This window comes from Puntigrus tetrazona, chromosome 5 (genome assembly GCF_018831695.1).
Source record: "Puntigrus tetrazona isolate hp1 chromosome 5, ASM1883169v1, whole genome shotgun sequence".
NCBI classification, from domain to species: domain Eukaryota; kingdom Metazoa; phylum Chordata; class Actinopteri; order Cypriniformes; family Cyprinidae; genus Puntigrus; species Puntigrus tetrazona.
This window is the reverse complement of record NC_056703.1, coordinates 3,182,710-3,187,534: the sequence shown is the minus strand read 5'-3', so window position 1 is coordinate 3,187,534 and position 4,825 is coordinate 3,182,710. Positions and strand designations below refer to the sequence as shown.

The 4,825-nt window shown below is 36.7% G+C and overlaps 1 long non-coding RNA gene across 1 annotated transcript in view; it reads right to left on the bottom strand.

Moving 5' to 3' along the window:
- Positions 1–1,012: 1,012 nt before the first annotated feature.
- LOC122345883 overlaps positions 1,013–4,825 on the bottom strand; it is a 5,714-nt gene continuing 1,901 nt past the window's right edge. The window contains exons 2-6 of the long non-coding RNA XR_006251051.1: positions 4,588–4,693; positions 4,243–4,346; positions 3,909–4,112; positions 2,027–2,345; positions 1,013–1,334 (exon numbers count right to left, since the gene is read on the bottom strand). This is a non-coding gene — a long non-coding RNA (uncharacterized LOC122345883). The remainder of the gene's footprint in view (positions 1,335–2,026; positions 2,346–3,908; positions 4,113–4,242; positions 4,347–4,587; positions 4,694–4,825) is intronic.

Here is a 4,825-nt window from a genome sequence, read left to right as displayed (position 1 = left end):
TCACTCCAACGTGGAGGAAACATCTTCAAGGGGACATTTTTTACTGCATTTTCCTCGCTCTTTTGGAAAATTAATAAAACAACGATAATAATTCTGATGCAATGTTCTGACCCAGACCAGATCATGGAAAGTGAGGGTTAGTTAGAAATCATGGTGTTATGATCTCACAGGTCACGTGTGTTCAGTTTAGTGTTCAGAAGCTCGCTTTATTCCTGGCCTTATAGGTACAGTAGTGACAAACAGTGTATATTATTATAGAAAATAAGATGCCGGTTGCATAGGTTGTCGTCACACCCCACAGTCAGATTTTTAATATGCTCTCTAGCATTCTGAATCAATATAGGTTTGTTGGATTAAGATACAATACAATATGCAATATATAATATATAGTTTTCATTACCACAAACATATCCTAATCTTTAAGAGCAACATTTAAAACAAAACAAAAAGGTTTGCAGATTAAATTATATATATATATATATATATATATATATATATATATATACTAGATTATGTATATAAACATAATAGGATAATAATTATATTTAAAAGAAACGTTTTTGTTCATGTAGTATATATGTGTATTGTGTATATCTATTATGTATATATAAAGACACATATACAGTATATATTTAGAAAATATTTGCAATATTTGCATGTATTTACATAACGTGTATATATATATATATATATGTATATAACGTATATATATATATATATATATATATATATATATATATATATATATATATATATATATATATATATATATATATATATATATATATATATATATATATATATATATATATATATATATATATATATATATATATATATATATATATATATATATATATATATATATATATATATACACGTTATGTAAATACATGCAAATATTGCAAATATTTTCTAAATATATATATATATACTTTTTGACATATTTGTTACATTTTACCTTTTATTTCAAACAACAAAACTTCAAAATAAAAACAATAAGCAGTCCATGCGTTTACAATATCGCTAATAATATCGCTAATATTTCTCGAGCGGCTATTAGAATGATTTCTGAAGGATTATGAGACACCAAACACTGGAGTAATGACACTGAAAATCCATCTTTCCCATCGCATGAATAAATTACATTTTAACGTCATTTATGAAAATAGGTGTCTCTAAAGCGGATCAAACTGAATCTTCCCCAGTATTAGGGTTTGTCTGTCCTCAAACACACTCTCGGTCTGCATGTGGTCAGCGTTCCTCACGTTCCTCACACGCCAAACCTCTAGAGATTCTTAATATCAGCAAACCATCTGCCGTCTCAGATCCAGCTAAGGAGAAGAGAAGACACAAGTGATGAGGAGGGAGGAGAAGAAGAGAAGGAGATATCAGTCTCTCGGTGTCCGGTTACAAATTAAAAAGTTCACTCTCTCCTTTCTTTCTCTGTCTCTTTCTGTCTCTCTCTCTCTCTCTTTCTCTCTCTCTCTCTCTGTCTCTCTCTCTCTCTCTCTCTCTGTCTCTCTCTCTCTCTCTCTCTCTCTCTCTCTCTCTCTCTCTCTCTCTCTCTCTCTCTCTCTCTCTCTCTCTCTCTCTCTCTCTCTCTCTCTCTCTCTCTCTCTCTCTCTCTCTCTCTCTCTCTCTCTCTCTCTCTCTCTCTCTCTCTCTCTCTCTCTCTCTCTCTCTCTCTCTCTCTCTCTCTCTCTCTCTCTCTCTCTCTCTCTCTCTCTCTCTCTCTCTCTCTCTCTCTCTCTCTCTCTCTCTCTCTCTCTCTCTCTCTCTCTCTCTCTCTCTCTCTCTCTCTCTCTCTCTGTCTCTCTCTCTCTCTCTCTGTCTCTCTCTCTCTCTCTCTCTCTCTCTCTCTCTCTCTCTCTCTCTCTCTCTCTCTCTCTCTCTCTCTCTCTCTCTCTCTCTCTCTTTCTCTCTCTCTCTTTCTTTCATCGCGCTCAATTCACGTTTTCAATTTTGAAGTGCTTTGAAGGTTGGCCAGCAAAGTCATCTCCTGAGATTGGACTGTAGCGCTTACCTTTCTCTTTCGGTGTTTTTCACTTCACTGCTATCACTCGCTCACTCATTCATTCTCTCCCTCACTCCATTGTCACCTCTTCAAAAACCTGTTTTTTTGGGGGGACATTTGATATAAATTCTGTGTGAGCCTCATAATCCTGTGTCTTCTGCTATACTTACTCTCGGATGATCTGCTTCTTCTCTTTCTCTCTTTCTGGAATGAAACTAAATACTGACAGAGTCAAGTGAAAAGTAACCTACTTGGAAACGAGCTTCCTTTCTTCATTTCTTTCTTTTATTTTTTATCATCTGTTTAGTATAGAATGAGTTTTCCGCCACTAAATAAAAAAGAAAAAAGGTTATTTTTACTTTATATCTATATATATCTATATATATATATATACATTATTAATTTGCAATTGCAAGAAAAAGTCATAATTGATTTCTGGAGAATCATGCGACATTATTATTTTGTTATAATATGAATAATATTTGAAATATATTAAAATAGAAATCCATTTTTTTGTGCAGTGCTTCACTATAATTCACTGATTTCAATAAAGACCCTTTTAAGAGCACTCGACTCTTGTGAATGAGCTGATGTTAGTAAATAAACAGCATAGCTGCTGACCGCTTGTTTTTATGTCAAAGTGAAGTTAAAGACACACGTTAAGCATTCTGTGAAAAATAAATATTAATGGATAAAATATGCAGTGTTACCGCTGTTTAATACTGCACGTACATACTCTGTATAGATATGCCAATAGACTCATTTCAAGCTGTCTATAAAAACGTATCAGCTCACTTTTTGCAGGATTTGTTTTGAAATGCATGCATTTATGAGATCGTTTATTCAAATGATATTTCTTTTTATCAAATATTTATTCCTAATAAGCACTAAAAGAATCTTTAATAAGAACCGGCACACAGAATGGTGACACGATGCACACACTATAGAGTTTTGAAGAGGGCTTGCATCAGCTCAGAAACGGGCCGCCGGATCGCTGCGCAGTTTTCTAGCTTTGTTTTCAATAAAATGGAAAGAACAAACATTTTCTGTGGAGGATAATGCGCTCGTTCTCTCCGCCAGCTCCGGCGTGAATTTTAAGGCATGCTGCAATATGTGCCGTTGAATCGGGGGAAAATTCAAGCAAATATAGGAGAATATTTAGGGTGCAATAAAATCCAAATATTGAGAAAATCACCTTTAAAGGTGTCTGGATGAATATCTTTTCTAATCAAAAATACGCCTTTGACTTTAGTATTTTAAATTCACTAAATGTCTTCATGGAACGTGATCTTTACTTATCGCCTTAATTATTTTTGCCATAAAAGACCCCATTTTGACCCCATGCAATGCGTTGTACGCCTTCGCTTTTGCTCACACGTTTCCTCGAAATCATTTTCTAGCTAACAACAGCAGTTTTCTGATCTCATATTCTGCCACATCTGTTTTTTGGGGAATAGCAGTGGTTCTACCGCGAGAGCATGCGGCTTCTACAGTGATTGTTTTAATGAGTCTGGAAAGGGAAAACAGGCAAACGGAAGGAGGGAGTCATCACGGCGATGCCCGGACAATATAGAAAGTAAATGGAAATAAAATGAAGGAAATGAAGGGGAAAATAAAGGTTAAGAAATAGATCTCAACAAGCGTTTCTTTTTTTTCTTTCGTTTGTTCGCCTTTCAACCAGACGTTTTGGTTTTGGTGTTTTCTGTGTGGGACTCTCATCCCTTGCAGCTCATGTAATTGTGTTTTTGCTTTACTGTCACCAGGGACGGTATGGAAAATGAGACATTACTAGTGTAACGCAACCCAGAGCACTGCCGAATATTCACACCAGCCCAGTGCTGACCTTAGGAAAATTGAATCATTTAGGCGCTTTGAGAGCTATTGTGTTTACCGAAGTGAGTGCGTGTTTGTCCTGCTGTGGGTCTTTCTGTGTTAGTTGTGCTCTGGGGTTTAAAGGGACGTTATATCGGCCCGCTTGCTGCCCTGGTGGCTTAGTCCCACGCACACACGCTGAGCTAATCAACCCAGGAGGATCTTCAGAAAGGAAAATTTGAGTCATCTAATTCCAAATCCTCGCTGGCACTGATCTCGTCTACTGTATGCACGGGAAAGAGAGGAGAGAAGTAGTTTAGGAACAAGCAATTTATTTTCTGTATGTCTATATCTTAGCTCTAGAAACATTGAAACCAATGGGGAACCAGGGAAGTGCATTCATGTTCTTGAACCTTTTTTCTTCTTGTGATGCCATAGAAGAGTCTTTTGAAGTCAGTGACGCCACTGATATGAAAGAGTCCTTGTCCAAAAAGTTGAACCTGTCTTTTGATGCTGTCTGTGGAAGAAGATATTATAAATGATATATTTTTTTACATACTTGATCTCTTTTAATAATCTTTCGCTTGCTGCTATAATTATTAAATCAGACCAGCTAAGAGGGGCTACGCGAAAAAAAGATGGAAGATCGATTCACTTCCGACGAACCGGTTTCAGTGTGGAAAGGTTACCAGCTACAAGACGTCATCCCCGGCGCTGAGGCCTATCAACAACTTGCTGGAGACTTGAATGGTTTTTACCGTAGTTTTGAGAATCCCAGCCTGACACTCCACACCCATCTCTCCACACGACCATTAACGCCTTCGGATCGGTGAAGATGATGTACGCTAGGTCTTCAGGAAGAACCTGGAAGAAAAGCCTGTCTGAAAAAGCGTGCTGACCAGCTGGCCCCCATCTTCTCAAAGATCTTCAACAGATCACAGTAGCAATGTAAAGTCACTTTTTGCTTTAAACACCATCATCACCATCCCAAAGAAA